General features: G+C 43.3%; 1 long non-coding RNA gene across 1 annotated transcript in view; it reads right to left on the bottom strand.

The window, feature by feature from the left end:
* Positions 1–16,015, bottom strand: part of LOC122880897 — an 81,801-nt gene extending 65,786 nt beyond the window's left edge. Inside the window, exons 1-2 of the long non-coding RNA XR_006379052.1 lie at positions 15,626–16,015; positions 9,128–9,186 (exon numbers count right to left, since the gene is read on the bottom strand). This is a non-coding gene — a long non-coding RNA (uncharacterized LOC122880897). The remainder of the gene's footprint in view (positions 1–9,127; positions 9,187–15,625) is intronic.
* Positions 16,016–20,089: the final 4,074 nt, after the last annotated feature.

Raw genomic sequence — 20,089 nt, 5'->3', positions numbered from 1 at the left:
GGAAAATGTGAGAGGTACTTAAAACTACAGGTTCAAAGAAAAATGTAACAAGGAAAAAAATACCTTGACCTATCTGCCTATAGTGAGGAGCCATGTCGTTAAATATAATGTTGCGACTCGCTGCGCTGTGATCAATAAGCCAGCAGCAGAAAGACCGAAGCAATCTTACAGGGTACACTACAAACACGACTCATCTAATCATCTTCAAAGATTCGCAGCCCAACTCAAACCTTGAAACCAGCTCTGAATCAAAGACTCCAACAACCAGGCAGACACAACACAGCACATGTGCGTCCATGTATGCACGCACATATGCAGATGTGTACACAGACATGCATTCACACGCACAGGGCAACTTTTAGCCTCAGTCACAGCCTGTTCTTCTCCAAATGTAACCATAATGTATAATTCACCCCTATCATTTATCAAAATGATCATCAGCTGGGGCAAACGCAGAAGCTTGGCGGTGAAGTGACACATCTGAGGTCAAGGGGAATCATCTTTCAGGGACTGCTATGCGCTGTGGGTGCACCGTGCCAAGCCGCGGCACTGGATGGTGAGGTGGCCGTGGCGACGGTGGACGGGGAAGGGGGGGACGTGGAGGGGTTGCCAGTGCAGATGCCCGCAGACAGACCGCCTTGCCTGAGAGACACGAGAGCTGCCGGAGCCTCAGACAGCTCTCTCCATCACCCCCTACAACTCCCCCTCCCCTCCCATTGCCATCTGTGAAGCACACACACACATATAAAGAAAGACGGCACCCACTAACTAGGAGGCCCAGGGACACTTAGCCACGTTAGCAGCCTTACTAAGACCGCTGTGCCGGGTAACTGCTGACATGCTTTAAAAGAGAGAGAGTGAGAGTTGGTAAAGAGGGAGGGAGGGAAGCAGAGCTGCTGAGCCAGATGGTTGGTCTAAGCTAAGCTAAGCGCCGAAGAAGATTGAGATACCAGCCAGGTGAATTTTTCCTTTCAATTTTTTTTTGACAGGTGGGCTGAGAAGAGCCGTCTGGGGCTGACAGAGCTGCCATGTTTTCCATAAGCAGTGCTGTGTATGTGTGTGCATGTGTGTCTTACCGTGTGGCATGTGCAGCCATGCTGATGGTGCGACTGTTTTTGTGTGTGAATATGTATGTGTGTCTGTTATTCTGTTTCTGTGTGTCCATATGGGCGGTATGTGTGCGTGTATGGTCACATTTAGTTTATTTTCTAATGCATGTGTGTGTGTCTCATGTATGGTAAGCCTTGGTGGTTTAGCCCTGCACTTGCATCAATTGCAGTGGATGGTGTTGACAAGTGTAATGACAGAGTTAGGATTTCTAATAGGCCAGATCCTGCCACTGAGAGGAGTATAAGCTACTGTTTGCAGCACCCACTTCATGTCTCCTTTCTTTTCTCCTCTCTGTGTGCTATTCTTACGTCTTACGTCTTTTCCACTCACTTGGCCTCTATTTTTGCTTCTTTCCTTGAGAAAAGAAGAAAAGAGGTAACTCCTGATTGCACTAAACCGAACAACTCGATTCTGATGGTGATTTAAATTCAATAACTACATATTTAAAACTACTACACTATGTTTTGGTCGTGTCACTTGAGTGTCCATCTCTTTTTGTCTCTGTAAGAAACAATTCCAAATTTAGTTGAGAGGAATCGGGATTCAATTTAAGACTTGATGAGCTTGTCAAAGCTATTGCCACTTTTTTGTGTGTGTACCCATAGAGAGCTTTTGTCATACCGTCAAGGATGAAGCCAAATTTTCTTTAAAAGTCTTGATCTGGAATCAGCCATGTAGACTCATCCACACTATGGTTGAAGATGCTCTGTGTTTACAGATTGTGGGTTGGGGTTTTAATAATTTCATTTTATGTTTCACACTGATGTTGAATCTCTTTGATGATGGTGATGGTAAAATGGAATTTCATTTGATAAAAGTATGAAATATTCCTACACTTTGATATATAATTCAATCAAAGGACAAAACCAACACATGAACAACAGTAAATATGGGATAGCTTTTATCACAATTTTCTGAGTGTGAGACATCCAAGCTGATGGTACTGTGGCCCTTGACCAGATTCAATACCTGCACAGATTTCAAGCTGGCTAAAAATGCTGCATCAGTGTATCTTTTCTCATCTGATTGTACCATGATGTTGAAAGATGAGCTCACCAACTCTGCAGTTAATCATGTAGTAATTGCCTACCGTTATCATAAGGAATTTTCAATAAATTCTCACATTTTCATTGTTTGAAAATGTATTTAGGAGCAGTCTTAATCGTCTAACGACGGGTAGCTACTGCATCGATCTGGGATGCCAAGTCAAATCTGCCGTTAATAATTAATGATTAGTCTGGGAGAGGCAAATGCATTTCGTGATCACTTCGATGAACAGAGACAGTGCAGATTTGTTCATAGAGGATAAAAGTGCTCTTGCACAGATGAGCTGTGTAGACACAAACTTGCACATAGACACACACACATTTATGTGCACACACACACACACACATTGGCTTTAATCTGTAATGCATCCAATATGTGGAGCTATTGGCCAGCGCTCTGGGAGGCAAAGCTACATGGCACACAGAAACCTGCACACTAGTCTCCATACATCTATCCAATCAGCATCTTGCCTGGCTCCCATGCCAGTCGGCCAATCAGATGCCCCAGATGCAGCCCACTCCCCAACCCCCCCACGAAAACACACAAATATCTACAGTATGCACACACATCAATCCAGCTGTGATTCTTGGACATAATCCAAGTTGCCTGTCTGGTGTGTAGTGGAAGGTGGCGTCTGTGTGTGTGTGTGTGTGTGTGTGTGTGTGTGTGTGTGTGTGTGTGTGTGTGTGTGTGAGTGAAAGCGATGATCTTCTATCATAAAAAGAGAGCAGCTTCATATCAGCGATCATTGTTGCCCACACACAAAACAGAGAGGAGGTGAACACTGACAGAGCACAGGTCACTCTGCAAGATGACAGAACAATACACATATAACTGAGAATTAAAGAACAAGAGAGAGAGACTGTAAGTGAGGGAGAGAACACGTGACAGAGCTACAGAAAAGCAGGCAGTCATTGAACCATTCTCACACACAGCACTTTGGCCCAGATCAGCCAGAGAGATAAAGGAAGAGGATTACACTGGCTGAGAGACTTGGAAGTATCCTGAGTCTCCTCTGACTCTCTGCCACTTCTACAAAGTCACCTCTGACAATGGAACTATCTGTTAGCAGAGAGATAGATCAAAAAGTGCATTTGGGAAGTATGCTGTAGTGATGTGGAGGTCACTCAAATGTCCCAAACAAAAGATAAACAGATGTATGCTACAGAATAAGCAGATGAGCAGTGCCTGTGGGGTTGACTAAGCATGTCCATGGGGGAAATGGGGAAAACTGGAATCATTTGCCCAGGATGTGGTCTGTTTACAGTGTGGACGGGACCCACCAGTGGCACAGAGGGCCAGTTCAATGCTATCCAGAACTGTATGTGTCAGTCAGCTCCAACCAGACCAGGGAGGCTGCAGGAAGACAATCAGTGTCTGTTAGGGTTAAGGACAATAGACTTTAAAGGATTTTTTTTTACAACCTGGGTCTAACATTGACATTGTATTTTCCAGAGTAATTGCTGAGATTTGGAAATACAACAGTTTTGTTACAAACAAGAGACAAAGTCTCACAGGGCAAGAATGATCATATAGGTGGTAAACAAGGCAACAGTTTAGCCATCCTATCTAAAACACTTTATTTTGAGGAAACTCTGAAAGTGTTTCTAACAGTCCCATATTGCGCAGGAAATCTGTGTGCTAGTACAGTAGGTCAAAGTTGAACTGGGAAGTCTGTCTGTCTGTAAACTGTGATGGACATCTCCAGCAGACAGTGTGGAAAGTGTCACCTTTGTTCTGTCTTCCAAACAAGTTTGACTAATCTGGTGGTTTGTATAAATATGTATAAGTGACAGCTCATGTGTCTTGTGGTTATCACCAACAGAAATGGTGGCCACAACTATAAATAATATGATGCAGGCTGTATGAAACTTTCACCCCCTGCGTTCTAATCTGAGTAAGACACACACTTTACTCAGCCCACCAGACCGATTATGACTGTTTGAGGCCTGTTGACAATAGTGTTAGTCTTGTTTATTGTGGATATGTTTGCACAAAGTCAAACATTTGTTTGTTAAGCAGGAAACATCACATACATTTGGGATATTTCAACATCTTTATTTAATTATCATGTTTGATTTTCTTACCTCTCCTCTAGGCTGCACTTGACCATGTTGTTTTAGACCCAGGAAGTGCCAAACCAGTTCCAGTCTATTTGGACTCCTTTTATGGAGGTGTTCCTGGGGGAATGCACCAAATGTGGTATAGGTGTAGGGGGGGTATAATGTATTTTGAGAAAATACTAGTTTTTGAGTAGTTTTTGGTCTGATTACACATTTAGTGTGATTTGGTGACTATTAACTTAGCATATTTATCTATTTAGATAAATTAACAGATAAATCACTGTCATTTGTTAATTGGTATTTCCTGAAGTAGGAGGCTCATAACTTAAAGGGCCTTTTCCTAAAAATATTCAATTCCTTCTGTGGTTCTGTCATTTGAAATGCTTTTGCTCTTGAGCTGTGCAGGTTAAGCAAAGTAGTGCTTTCATCTACATGTCAGCGTGGCAACATACTCACAATGACAATGTTAACATGTTCATGTTTAAAATATAGTCACTATCTTAGTTTAGCATTTTAGCATGCTAATATTTGCTTATAAGCACTAAACACAAAGTACAGCTGAGGCTGATAGGAATGTTGATAGTTTTGAAGGTATTTAGTCATAAACCAAATAATTGGACAAATGAAGATTTTGACATGATGGCAGCTCTGGATAAAAAGTCAGGAGATCACTAAAGTTACTACTATTCATTACCGACTATCCTATGTTGAACATAAACATAAATTCCATGGCAAACCATCCGATATTAATCAAGATATTTCAGTCTGGACCAAATTGGTCAGCCTAGTGTGGCAAGAAATTGCTTCCTAAAATGTGATTTTGTGAGAAAATGTGTTGGTCACAGGCTGTATGTACCGTTCTGTACTTAGAAGCATCTGTTCACTGTGTTTTTTGTAATAGCCTGAATAAATGAGCAGTGACTAAAGGTTTGCATCTTTTCCAAGTCACTTCTTGAGGTGACAGTGAGAGTTGTATGCTTCCCATACAGTAGCAGCTGGATGACAGTGATGCTGCTTTCTGATGACCTTTAATAGCTTATTGATTTCTGCAAAAGCAGGAATTGACAGACTGCAGGGGTTTTTTCACTGCCCACCTCCTTTTGTGTTGTTTCTCTTCCAAGCTATTGGAATTATCAGGGTCAGGTTTATTGTGGTATAAAAAATAATTGTTTACTCAATCTGCCTTCTGCTGAAAATAAAAATAAGAACATAACAAACACATAAACAACCCTTGTGATGGTGTGTGTCTGTTGTGTGTTAGTGTTTAAGGGCAGCCATTGAGTTACTTATCCAAAAGGGTCAAATGCATAATGGGTTATAATCTCCTTGTGGACAACCTTCTCACCCAACAACACTGCTACTTCTAACAAAGACCTTGGCCTCAGCCCTCAGCTGTCGCTTCCACTCCTTGGCTTCCACCAGAAGACCTTAAACGACTGGTCTATTGTCGAACTGCCTATCGACTTGTTATTTAAATTCAAGATTCACATGTCAATTACATGAGTGTTGCCCTGGTGATTAGCAGATTCCACTAATTGTGGCTCCCTCGCTCCCTCCTCCTCTTTCCTCCACTCTTTTGCCTCCTCCTCTTGCTCTCCTGCCATTTTCCACATGAAGGAGCAGGGAATGGGACTTTGTGCCGTCGGGCCCCATGTCCCATGTCAAAGATGGCTCCAGAGCCTCTTCTTCCAGCCACTCTCCTACTCTGAGACTCCCAGGTCCCCTTTCTCAAATCTGGGGTGTAAAAAAAGATGGACATAAAGGGTGTGTCCTGGGTGTTTGGGGGGAACATATAGATCACACAAGCTTGAAGAAGTATATAGGTTTGAGCGGATATGCATTTCATCCTGTTTGGGGCCATAGCACCAGGATGCAGGACAGGATGCTCGGAAACATCCAGTGCTACAATCCCATGTGCACCTCGCAGGCATGAGCACAGAAACACGCTCGCTCTCACGCATGCACCCTGGCAGATAATTACCCTAACAGCCTCTGGAGAGCAGAACGCCCATGTGGGCCCCATAACCGCTTTAGACAAGGGCCATGGCACACCCAAGACCCTCTTTCTTTGTCTATCTCCCAAGCTATGTGTTTGTTTTGCTTGACTTAATGAACTTGATTCATGGATCTTTACAGCATTTTGTTCACTGTCCATCCTAGTGGTGTTGAAAAATGTTAAATCAAGCCATGGAACAAGTCTGAAAATGCAATATGCAAAGGCTACCTTGATTTTCTATTTTTGCAATTTAGCCTTTTCTTTCTCCTCTTGTGTTTTAAGCTTCAAGAAGATGATGCACTTTCACTTTTATTTACTGTAAAAGAGCATAAATTCACACTTAAGTAGGTGTAAAAAATATAATAGAATAATGCATATGTCTACTTAACTTAATGTGTAATCCAATGCACAACATTTTTCTTAAAAAGTACAAGTTATTTAATAATATTTCCATACTTCACTGCTTAGGAATGTTTCGATCCTTGATGCAATAAACTCTTAAGATCATGTTCAAGTAGTTGTTTGCTTCCAGCTTGGCTTGCTCAGTGCAAAATCTTCATGAAATTATTGCATATTTAGTGAGTCACCCTTTTCATTTCGAACGTAAGTAGTTACTGCAGGTGTTGGATGAATGCATTGAAGTAAAAACTGGGCTATTTCCCGCATGCACATCAATACACCCACAGAAATATGCCTTGCTCTGATCACTTTGACACGTGTGTCATGTTGGCGCTATCTGAGAACTCTACAATATTGGGATTTTGAAACCCTTGAAAGCAAGCAAGACAGAAAACTCTTCTCCAGTCAAGCAGAGCTCTAATCATCCCTCATCACAATTAAACACAGCGGACAGCAGCTTCAAACACTGGGTGACATCTTAAAACTGTGTGAATGGTCCCTACCCCAGCAGCCCCCATCACCTAATGTTCAACACTAACCAAGCATCACAGAGACCTACATTCACAGCTACAATGGAAAACACTACAGCAGGCCAGTGCAGCCCAGACGGTTTCGTTTGCACTTTATCAGACCATACAAAACAGCAACGCCTCATTGAGCCACAATTTGCTGCTAGTTTCCTACAAGAAGCAAAACAAAGAATGGGGTGGCCTGGTCTTCCTTTTGTGCCAAAGCAGCAGACCAGAGAGAACACACACACACACACACACACACACAAACACATACACAGCCAGAGTAAGAGAAGTACAGACAGAGAGAGGAAAAAGTGGGAGCAGCAGAACAACACACTCCAGAACACGTCTGTCACATCCTTCAAAGCACAATGTGAGCTACTGAGCTGTCCAGCCTTTAACCAGCCACTAAAAGAACAGTGACACTTCACAGTTACGAACAAAACGGTATTTTTTATTACAATGTGTAGAATAGACTTTGCAGATAAAAATGTATAGAATAAGTAACTACTGCAACTTTCATTTCTTACACTGTCCTTGCTACAGCAGCTACAGGAGAGAACAATGGCTTGTCCTAATGGCTGGGTCACGGACACGGCAGCATTTAAAAACCACTTGGGGATAAATACTTCTGCTGGGGCAATCGCTCTCCTTTCCCCTCCCTCTGCCCCCATCTAAGTCCCTCTTCCTCTCTTGTTGTCTCTCTCACTCTTCCTTTAGTTTTACTACCACGATAATTCCTGAGTGAGTAAGCAAGTGTGTTTTGTGTGCGTGAGCCAGTCAAGGCTGAAGTCCTGTTTGTGCATTTGTGTAGTCATGCGAAAGCACGTGTGAATGAGTGTGCTGCTTGTGCATGTGTACTGTGGCAGCGAGTGTGCTGAGGGAGACAGAAGTCTGCAAAGCGAGAGGGGCTTACTTACAGTCAGGCTATCAAACAGACAAAAACCCACAGTTAGGAGTTCGGATGTGTCTGCCCCTGCACGCACAACACAGGCAAATTAAAAGAAACCCTGCAACCGCTGCAATTATTTTTGGAATGAGGGTAATGGAAATGACACAATAATGAAGGATAAATGCTCCACATAAAACCATCTAAATAAACAAAGGCAAAGAGTTGCTTTACAATGCATACACAAGACCAGATTCATTAGCATACAAACTGAGATCAAAAGGCTTTCTCAAGTTCAGCACATCATAGCCTTCTCCTCAAAGAATTCCTTATCAGAGTAGCCAAGTGCGCACCCCCCCCCCCTTACTTCCAGCCACCATCAACATTACAGTGCAATTTGAAACAGAGAAGAACAGCCCCTCTGGAGGTGAAAATTACGTCGCCATGACAACGCTGAAGAAGTTCAACTACTGACAAGAAGTGCAGATGATGTGCTGATTGTGCCTTGTGTGTGAGAGTGTGTGTTGGCTGAGCTGGTCCCTCCCTTTTCCACCTTACCCTACCCCAACTCTGCTGCACCCTCTTCCAGCTGGCAGCTGTTGGTCCTGGTACAGGATGGGTGTGTGTTGTTTTGTCTGTCTGTGTGTGGATAAATAAATGATGAGTGTGTTGGATCTTTGGGAAAGGGCTAGGACGCTGGTCTGGTCCGCTGCTGCTTTTCCATCCTGTCAACAAGGTGAAAAAGGGTCCAAGATGACCACTAATTGGAAGTGGTGGGGTGATCTAATGACACTGCAGGGATACTTTGGTTTGTCACAACGTGTAAAGGCACTCACATTTCAAGGGTGGCTGCCTTTAAGGAGTTAATCAATGCACAGCTTAATGCAGAATACTCAGGACAGAGCACAGTTGCTGGTCCCGGGGTAACTGAGGTTAAAACCAGCAAGACATTTCAGGACATTTACTTCCCCCACTGACTTTGAAGCTATTACAACACATAAACTGTTCCTTCAGCAATGCATCACACAAGAAACTGTACCAATATATTATGTCAACATTGTCATCTAAAACAGACAGAGCAGCAGACAAGCTCATGATTTTAGTACCTTACCTCAGCCATAACTGGATAGCAGACAGCACCACATTCTGCAGACAGCCATGATAGAGAGCCTGTAAAAGAGAAGATAAAAATGCATAAGCTCAGAGCATCAATCATGGTCAGAAAATAGTGATTCCATACGCAATCGATTTCCATGGTATCTTCACTCCCTACAGCACATATGATACTATTTCCCAACGACTTTCTTCACACTCACGAAGACATTTGATACGGGGCACAGGAAGAACCGAGGGGAGAAAAAGATGTGTGTGTCTGGCTACATGCCCAATCAAGACATATATGTTGACAATAATTTCCCTCTTAAGAGAAGAACATAATACATAATACACCTCTCATGTCTAAACCTCTCTCTCACTCTCTTTCTTTTTCACTTACTCTCTCTCTCACTCACACACATGCCCATTAACAGCCGTCCTTTACAGTGCGCTACACTGACTTGTAAAGTCAGGGATTTACACTTGTGTACTAAAAACAGCTTGAGACAAACAAACACATTAAAATCACAAATGCTGAGGTCTTCAAAGTGTGCCAGCAGTTGGGCTAATTTATTGAGGCATCCTAAATGTAATAGTGAGGCAAAAAATAGTTGTTAAAAGCTTGTGCAGAAAACAGCAGTTTTTTTTCACATAATACACTTACCGATTTCTCCTTCTAGTTTAACTACAAGTTTCTACGCAACTTTTTCTAGAACCCTCTATCATACATGAAACCTGGGTCTCCCAGACCACCTTTGGTGCTGCCCTTAGTGAAATTTAGACCTTTAAAAACCAATTTACATTGTAAACACACCATGCAAATCTTGTTTACTGTGTTGGGGGTCTACGGGCCCAGTGGTTGGTAGCAGGACAGAGGATGGAGATCTAGGGAATCTCCCTGGACCACCACATACACATAAACACATACAGTACTCACCCTACACCCACTGACTGCATGCCCCCCCTCCTGGGGAGCATGCCCACCCCCTGACCTCCTCCAACAGGGGGGTCAAAGGGAATTTAACACAAGGGTCCCACATTCTTCTAAGGTGATAATTGATGTAGCTGCTGGCAGGGGGTCACCAGGCACAGGATAAACAAGCAATGACTCTCTATACCCCCCAATCCCACCCCACTAAACAGTATGCATGGCTGTGACCTGGGTAAATTATGCCATCAAGCCTGGCGTGACAGCATGTCACCGTTCACAGTGAACTTCGTCTGTTTGGTGTCTGAGTACCCAGGCGTTTCAGTTAACTGTAACTAAACCATCAGCCACTTCACACATACTGTCAACTAGAAACTAGAGGCTAAAGGCTAGCTGCATTAAATAGACTGTTAGCTCAGCGGAAGATCCACTCAGAACAGCTCGTTAACACAAATAATCTGTGCCGCCTACTCTCACCTCTAAATCTTCTCTGTAGCTCCACAATCCTGGGAGCAGGTAAGGAGAGAGTGATGGATGGAAGCAGGGAAACAGTGAGGTCTACTTTGCCCCATCTTCCACTCTGGGTCTGTTTCCCTCTCCTGCTCTCTGTTGCATGGGACATTGCCCTCATCACAATATCCACAGACCAATATGTTACTGTCTTATCACAAGAGGATGATTTTTTAATTTTATTTTTATAGGAGCTATTCAGTAAGACAGAAAGCTGCTGCCAATTTAACAGTACAATCAATACAAACTAAAATCACACTGTTTTGGCACAAAAATCAAAGAAATCTTAAAGGATATGACTGGTGATATTCTTTGTTTTTCTTCTTGTCAACAAGTCTCATAAAAAGACAAAAACCAACAATGAATTGATTGTATTGTTCTATTGTCTGTGTAGCAGAATCCTGATATATCTTATTCATCTGTGCCATAGACCTCAGAATCAGAAATACTTTATTAATCCCTTTCGTTACAGCTGCTCACTATCACGTCAATGCACACTTGAGAATAGAATAGATTTGTTCCAAAATCTATTTATTATAGATTATAAACACATCAATCTATTATAAACACATCAATGAGCCACACCCTAGCACTGGGTTACATGTTCTATGATTACATGCGATTCATGTTTAAAGATTTACGTCTTCAGTAGGAACGAATGGGCTTGAGGTGGAGAGCCAGAGAGACAGACAGATTTTGGTCTTTTCATGTTATTTGTTGACAATAACAAAAATACCCTGTTAAATCTGACAAATATATGAAACTCTATTTGGAGGAAGAAGCTAGGTTTAATAAAAACATAAATTTCTATGAACACATAATACAACATGATACAAAGAAATTGGTATTCAACATTAAAGTAAAATATGCATTTGAAATACTTAAAAAGACATGATATATGCGCCGGTGTCCTGTGCGTTGTTAGTGGTGGTTAGTTTAGATAAGGGGAGGGCCCGGCAGTGCCGTTATTTCCTGGTCTCTGCCCACATGTGGTTCCCCCCCAGCCACACACTAAGGCTTGGGGAGGTTATAAAAGCCGAGGGGGTGATTAAGAAGCAGGAATAATGGCCTCCACAAAACTAGGAATGTGTTTAACTGCCACGACGGCTCCGGAATCGTTCTAAATCGGACTGCCGCCATTAATATCAGGAATTATTCTACTGCTCTTGAGCAGGGAACGTTACAGGGCTTTTAACATGATTTTCAAAGGAACTGGTCCTGGGAAAACATGAGAAGCATAGGCAGGATGTACTGTAGGTTTATGATTTATGTCTGAGGGTGACCGAGAAGGATTTAGGTTGGGTGTACCTAGAGCTGTGCCGACCTACCCACCAGTTCTGCATTGTTGGAGTTTGGTGGATCCTTCTAAATCCAGGATTAGAAAAGTCAAATATACAAACACCTTCACCTCTCCTCTCTTTCTCACATACAGACACATCAAGAAGAGGGAAAGGTAGAAAGAGTTACGGTTGGCTGTTGGCTGCTGCCTGCCTGCTAAGCATGCCCAAACCCCAAACCCCATCGCTTTCCTCATTACTGGAGCTTCATGGCTTTTTAGGGCTCTGTGCTTTATCTGGGATTTCACATTTCCCAGCCTGCCACTTGACATGGCTCACCCAGCTGCCAGCAATCAAGTAGCAGAGGGCAGCAGTGGGACCGACTGAGTCTTCAGGCTGCACCTTGATTTGAGAATTGCACATCACAGCCACTGGCTCCGCTAAGCTTCGGTAATTACAGGCCACACATCCTATCGTGCTTCCAATCCTATTTCTACCCAACATCATACACTGACATGGCATAATGGGTGGAGGAGAAGGGGGTGCATACAGAGAGATAGAGATGGTCACGGGTCAGGGGTGAATTCTAAAGATGTGGATCTGTGCTTCAAAAGGCATAAAGTGTGTGTGACAGTGTTGGAAAAAGAAGTAAGAATATTCTCCATTAAGCACCCACACTGTCAATATTAGTATGTTGCATGTAAGGAACATCCTTGTCTGCGTGCATGTACGTGTGCACTTGCATCTACAGTACACACATTGTATGTGTGTGTGCCTAATTGAGAGGTAAGCAAAAAAGTTGCCTTTAAAGTTGCCAATAAATATCCTGCCAGTAATGTTAAACACCTGCCCGTAAAGCCCAGAGGAATGCTAAATGAAACCAAGTTGCAGAGCCTGTCTCCTGTCTGGGGTCTCAAGTCAAGACAGCAGGATTTGTAATGGCTGTATCCAGGATTATTGAGTTCAAGCAGAACAGCCAGGAAGCAAGAAAAAAAAAACATGACATGGTCGGCAACACTGCTTTTCCTCCCTCTAACAGCCAGTAGAAAGACTCATGTGCGTCGACCTTTACAGTACAGAATAGTCCATATTATTCCTCAATATAATTGCACAGCAGAATCAATGCTACAACTTTTGGCATCAAAAACATGCCAAAACTCATCATGGCTTTTTATCCCCCCCACCACTGTTACAGCTGAGTGATCAAAGGTCCTCTTGGAGTGTTGTATAATACTAGTGGACACATGGGTGTTTATACAGAAAGTGTTGCCAATGTTCTTTGAGCAAGTGTGAGCTAGATAAAGTAAGACAGATGATTACCGCAAGTCAAAATATGCCCCTGTGATCTTCTCATTCTAGTGTCACACACCCCTAAAACACCCCCACACACACACACACACACACACACACACACACACACACACACACACACACACACACACACACATACATTTAAGCACATATGCCTGTACATGCACAAAGATAACCCTGCACACATGCACTAATGCACATACGTTCACAAAGATACAGTGTCAGGGCAGGAAGAGGCACTCGCTGGGCTTTTGGAGCCTCCAGGGGTTAAAGGAAGCATCTGACCCCAGGAGCCAGAGACGCTGTCGTTTGCCCTCGTCTCCGGTTTCGATTCCCTAAACTCCTGACGCCTTCCTCCCACTGCACCTGTCGAGCACCAATAGACCCCCTGCCCAGACCCTTTCACCACAGAGAATATATGGCCCTGCTCTCTGGTCCAGTCTGGCTAATTGCTACTGGCCTCAAACTGGACCACAAAGCCACAACGGGACGGAGCGTTTAGCTGCTGTTGCCACCCTGAGGCCCAGTCCAGCAGTCCTCTCTCTCTCTGGTGCTCCTCTATTCCTCAACAAGGGCCAGATAAGGCTGACTGAGCATGAGCATTTATTCCCAGAGTCACAGGCTGCCCCATTCAACCCAGAGATTAAGCACTGCTGTCTACACGCAACCATGAATAATGAAGCTATCACACTGGACAGGCAGGCAACAGCAGTGTGAGTTATATACACCAGTAATCCCATAGGCTGCTACACACACGTGCCAAACGTATACAGTAGCAGCACCACTGTATAACTCACGCATTATTTCACATTGCAGAAGACTCACTTATGTAGAGCCAATTAAAGATCTTCAATGGCCTCGAGTTTTAGTATTAAGAGCTTCAACTTAGCTTTACTATTATCTTACAATAGGACAATTCAACTGATGTGAAAAGCCGAGGGGCCCAGGTGCAAAGAAGTGTTACATGGCCCCACTACACACTAATTTTGCACAAGTGCCTTTGGAAACTACTTCAAATAACAGTTGCCACTATCCATTTAGACAGGAGTAAGACATTGACACAATATATCCGTGGATACATAAATAAATATACCTGTGAATGTGTTAATGTTTCAGTTCAACTGTTAAATTTAAGATGGTTATTTGAAAATGTGGACTACAAGGAGGAAGGTAACATCTGTCAGTTTGATAGCTATTAGCTGGCAGTACCAGCGATATTAATTTGACAGGAATTGATTGCTAGGTATAGTTGAAGATGTGTCTAGGTAATATCATAAATAATTATTACCTGTAAGGCAAACTATGACCTCTCCACCTCATGTCAGACTAAGTGCTGGCAGTCAGGACAGCAGGTGGTGAGGTGATGCAAGCAGCCTGTTCAAAAATAATGTCCATCTGTCCATCTTTCTTTGACAGGCAGCTTTTTGTGATGAGACTTGTAAACTTGATGTATTTAAAGTTATTGTAACACACTTCTGCAATGAGGTGCAGTGTAACTTTAATTTAGTGTACATTTATCAATAAAATTAATTTATTTTTTTTACAGTGCAGTTAGATTATCAGCATGCATATTATACCTCTTGTTATATTATTCTATCATACATCACTGTCACTTTTGCCTTGTAATTCCTTTAATTTGCTCTTCTAACCTTTATTTTTACTTTATATTATTTATTTTTTAAATATACCTTTTATTATTATCATTATTTTTATTTCACCTTGGCTGTTTATTTGTGGCCCACATATTTCTGTCCTTGTGCTGCCGCAACAAACCGACTTTCTCCTCTGGGGATCAATAAATGCGTTTCTTATCTATATAATATTATATTTTAGTTACACGCACTTTTCTAAACATCTTCCTATAATCTTTAATTGTGGAACAAAAGCCTCCCTCATACTGCCTCTACACAGCGGTAGGCTGTACCTGACGTGAGGGTGGATAATAGCAGACACCACGTGACTGCAGCACTTTCCGTCTGGACGCACGGCAGGGTCTGTCAGATCCTCCCTGGTGAGGACGACACACACACACACGCGCGCACTGGACGGATAAAAATAGACGCCATTCATGTGTTGAGAGGACGCTTACAAAGCTACATAATACACATCCAACTTGGTAAACGTCATCACAGCCGCGTGTTTTTATTAGTGGTATCATTACAAATCAGTTTTTAAACAATCTGCACAGTTTATTGTATCAAAATGCGCACTAAAAGCGCACTACCAACCCCGCACGGATTTCACTCCTCCCTCCTGCACTTTCCATTCATGTCACAACAGTGGTGTTTTCTGTTCCATCGCACCACACACCTCAGCTCCGTCTCATAAGAGCGACACCGACACAATTCGTTAATTTACACAATAAGTCTTATCGCCTCTGCTATTCGCCGCGTCACCGGCTTCAGAGAGGGGCAAAGTATGGCACCATATCTGAACTTGCATGAATGAAAGTGACGGAATTAAAGCACTCAGTCAGCAGGCGACTCACTCAGTCTCCAGTGCGTCTGTCTGTCTCGCCTGTATGGCGCTCTGCTGCATCCTTCAGTTAGCATCACTTTGTAGAGCCGGTGCAAGGTATCCTCCTTTACAAACACCGGTCCTGGGCATCCTACACAGCCCGTCCTGCGACATATTTTTAGTTTGGACCCGTTGATGTCACTTCCTGCCTGGGTGATAGCCTGTACAAATGAGCACAAAGATGTGGAGGGGTGTTCGGGGAGCCGTTTGAGGGAATTCTCGAGGTCACGCGGCAGGCAAGTTCACAAGGTCACGCAGAGGCGACATTTCCAAAAGCAGACAAGAAGCGCGTTAGTCTTTAAAATGACAGCCATCATCCCATCTGGTTAATTCCAACTGTGCCCTATACTTTTATATAACCAGTCACATCCACATCACCCTACCCCCCCGTGATGCGCCGGCGAGTTTCATTTCCTGGTACGCTGTGCGCATTTACGGCCACGGTTATGCAACGATGAAGGCGCATCATCACTTTGGCTGTTTTGACTATGCATCACAACCGGTGAGAATATGATGGAGCACATAAGGCACTCTAAAAGCTATAGTTAATCACAAAGTCCTGGGACACCTGTTGATGTCAAATCAAAATAATGTTAAAATTCTGTTCACAAAGAGTTCACGGCCTATTTGGACTTTATTACTCACTGCTGTTTAAGCTTCAAGCCAGTCATTGCTTTAAGACGTCTGCATGTCCTTTAACACACATTCATGATAACTCAGAAGAGTCATAATGAGGACACGCATATTACTGTTCTGGCTGCCTGGGGGAGACTGATTGCTCTTGTCTGATGAGGTAGGCACAGGAGGTGATCTGCAAGATGGGTGTTGGAAGTCGCTCTGAGAGTCGACTCCTGCTAAGAGCACTATCCTCTTTCCTTGCCCAGGTCTCTCCTCTTTACCTTTGAACCCAGGCCCAGCAGCCCATCTCTGATCTACAGAGGGTCTCCTCTTACCCCTGTCCCCTCGCAGGCCCCTGTGATAGATGACCATCAGCATGCCAATACTGCACAATATTTCAATTTCCTGCCCAGGAAGAGGAATTTAAGGGGTTGAGTGAAGTTCAGAGGCACAGTGTGGTGCCTCCAGCTCACAACCAGCCCCCAGCCTCATGCCAAAGACCCGAGATCCAAACATGCAGCTGAGAACATTCCAGAAACCAGGTCCTCTCTGTGTCAACAAAACAACCCCTGCCGCCATCGTCCTGCCTGACAGGCAGCAGCACAGAGGACACTGACTGGAGACCCAGCAGCCTCTGTGAGTGCAACATTACACAGATTGTTTTCTTCAAAAGGTGAATATTCTGTCTGCAGGGTTAGGCCGGTGTTTGCCTGGTATTGACCTGTTGTGCTACTCACTGCTGATATGAGGTTTCAAAAACTTCTCCATAAGGTAAAACATTTGGAATAAAGTGCTTTGGAAAATGGTGAAATTAGTACTAAATATTTTAACAAAATATTTTAGCTATCACTTATTTCAGTCATAAAAAAATGTTATTTTGGCCTTCAAATTCCCACCCTACTATTTAACATGGAAACATTTATTCTTTATATAATGGTTGTGGATTACACTGTTTAATTCATATTGATATTATTGTCACTTCTGAATTAATGAAACACAAGACAAGAATTTGTATTTGTTGAGCATGAAAGTTCATTCTTGAACTTGAAAACAACAGTTTGACAGAAAAATCTTAACTGCAGGTCTTGCTTGCTTTTGTCGGGGGGTTTTAACCACATCTCATGGTTGTTTTATGTCTCAAAAAATCATGACAAACACCAGCTTTATAATAAAATCCTTAAAAGTACCTAACGAGAAGAAAATGTTCAACATGTTTTCCGGTAGAACGTGCATTTTTTTAAATTTCATCCTTTTTTCTCATACTGTAACAATATTCTGAAAGAAAAATCTACACATACTGTATTACAAACACAAGGATAATGAAGCTGTATTTGACTTTGTTATGTGGATTCGTTATTTATATGCCACAGTGATTCAAACAAATAGGATTATGTACATTGTATCAATCTAAGTAAAGCGGGCAGATATCCAGTATGTGTAGGACTGTGCTGGTGTATGCAGCCTGTGCAGAAGTATACATGCATGTGTGTAATGTAGTATTTTTTGATAGGAAGATGCTCTCATGTGGCTCTGTTGTAAAGGTCTACGATTGGTTGGATTAGTCAGCGGGCTGTGGCAAGCAGGCGGAGAGGCGGAGAGGCAGGCAGTGCAACCTAGTGGTGGAAGAGGGTTGTATGGTGCAGAGGGGAGTGTACTACGGATCACATAGATACACTCACAAATACATACTTTTTATCTTGGTCACAGACACACCGACGCGCACACACATACAGTCAAACCAATATGCTTTGTTAATTCGCTCTATAGTAATTTATCTCCTTGAAACACATGCTCTTAACCTCTAACTCATGTATTTGATCTAATGTCCTCAATACCCGACATAGTGTTCCAGGTTTAAAAATAACAGATAATTCCCTACAACCCACCCACATACATGACTTAATGCTCTCTAACCAGGTTTGTACGCAATGTTATGTCAGCCCTCCCTCCTATCCCTTCCACCTTACACCCCCTGCTCCTACTTCCGTCCTCCCACAGCCAAACCCTGCTCTTGAACCAAATGGCACTGATGGCAACTTCAAAGTCAGGAGCTCTGTGACTACCCAACCTTCAAAAGGAACATCCCGTTTCCTCTGCTATAGAACATTAGGGAAGTACAACCAGACCAGCTGACTGAGCTGTGGTGTCCACCTTTCTCCAATCAACCAACTGATACTTACTCACACGTCAGGCTGTTTTTGGAGATGTTCGGCCTAGGATCCAAATTTTCCCCCTAACCCCTAAAAAAAAATGACAGATTACCCCACCCTTCGAGATCTGTTTTTGCAGAGATTGAGGGGTCAGAAGGAGGAGCTTTGATAAAGAGGGGGCTGGGTATAGTTACGTGGGTGGAGCTGGTCACCAATTTTGGGAGAAAGAGGAGTACAGCACAGACAAGTGAAGTCCCAAAAGCAGGGTTTAGTAGGGGCCCAGCTCTACCAGAGCCACGGCCCATTTTTCCTTGAAGGGGATTAATAATGAATTAAGGTACTCCCACCCCCCTTCTAAAAAGATATTCATGCATGCTAATGCATCCATTATTTATAGTGTGCATAGAGGCTGGCTAGTGGTGGCCACATTCAAGTGGGAGGGATGTAAGGATGAAGTGAGGGGTGTCTCTTCCCCCCGAGTGAAGCTTTGAGGCTCTGGAAGCAACATCCGCCCATTGTGGCTGGCCTGGAGCTGGGTGGGGATGGGATGGGGACTGGATATGGACAAGTAGGAGGAGGTGGGGGATGAGGGGGCCTCGTTGCCAGACAGGCAGCTCGTGCATAGGGAGAGGCCCGCCAAGTGTTGTGGGGGGAGGGGTGGATTAAACAAATAAATACATGATAAGAAATAATCATGCCATGGAGGGAGGGCACGATGGAGACAAAGAGGCTAAGATGGATGAGGCGGGGAGGTTAGTTAAGTCAGACAGGATTTACTGTCTGGACGGGCCCATTCTTGACTAAACATTTACATGGAAGACATGACAACTTTTTTGGATGTTCTTTTGATTTGACTGTTTGGTTTGTTACATTCATAGAAGATCCAACTAAAGCTTTTCTACTTTGTCAGGATATCAGGAACTGAAATTAACTAGATAAATCTGACTGAGCACTGCCTGTAATTTTAATGCCAGGTCTAGCATATAACACTAGGTAACAGTGGGTGATAACTTAATAAAGCATTACAGAAGTTGATGCAGTGAAAGCAAAAGTTGAAATGTAGAAATGTGAAATAGAGGAAAAGTGTGAAGGTGAGAGATGGAGGAAGAGTGAGAAGAGGCGGCACTCTTTTCATGTGCGCAGCATGCCAGGTGTGTGGTGATGCAGTGAAGAAAGGAGCAGACTGAGTAGAGTGATAAGATAAAGCAAAAGCACAAGCCAGATGAGCTTTCTACCCCACTGATCCCCATATTAGCATAGATACTGTCACCAGCATGGCAGGAAACTGGTGTTGTGGGGGTGACATAAAGGCTACGACACCCCAACTCATCTCCATAGATATCACTGGGGCCATGCAGGTAAATCATACATCAGGCTTATCTAAGATACGTCTGTAGTGCATGACATTCTGCCAACAAGCTGCCACCTTAAGTTTCAGTAATCCTTGTAAGTGATTCATTCGTTATACTGCATCGGGTGCCCCCAAAACGCTGAAATGAAACACGTCTTAAAAATGCTGTGCTGTCAGAGTGATTGTTTTTAAATGGTCGCACAGTGACGGAATGATGGCTGCTTCCACAAACTGCATGACTTATAGATAATCCTGGAGAGGCTACTTAGTGTTTATATCCTTGCTTCTAGCATGCATGATTACACATCTGCTCAAG

This window comes from Siniperca chuatsi, linkage group LG8 (assembly GCF_020085105.1).
Source record: "Siniperca chuatsi isolate FFG_IHB_CAS linkage group LG8, ASM2008510v1, whole genome shotgun sequence".
Classification (NCBI taxonomy): domain Eukaryota; kingdom Metazoa; phylum Chordata; class Actinopteri; order Centrarchiformes; family Sinipercidae; genus Siniperca; species Siniperca chuatsi.
Note: the sequence above shows the minus strand (reverse complement) of the source record. Positions and strands in the feature narration are given on the sequence as shown.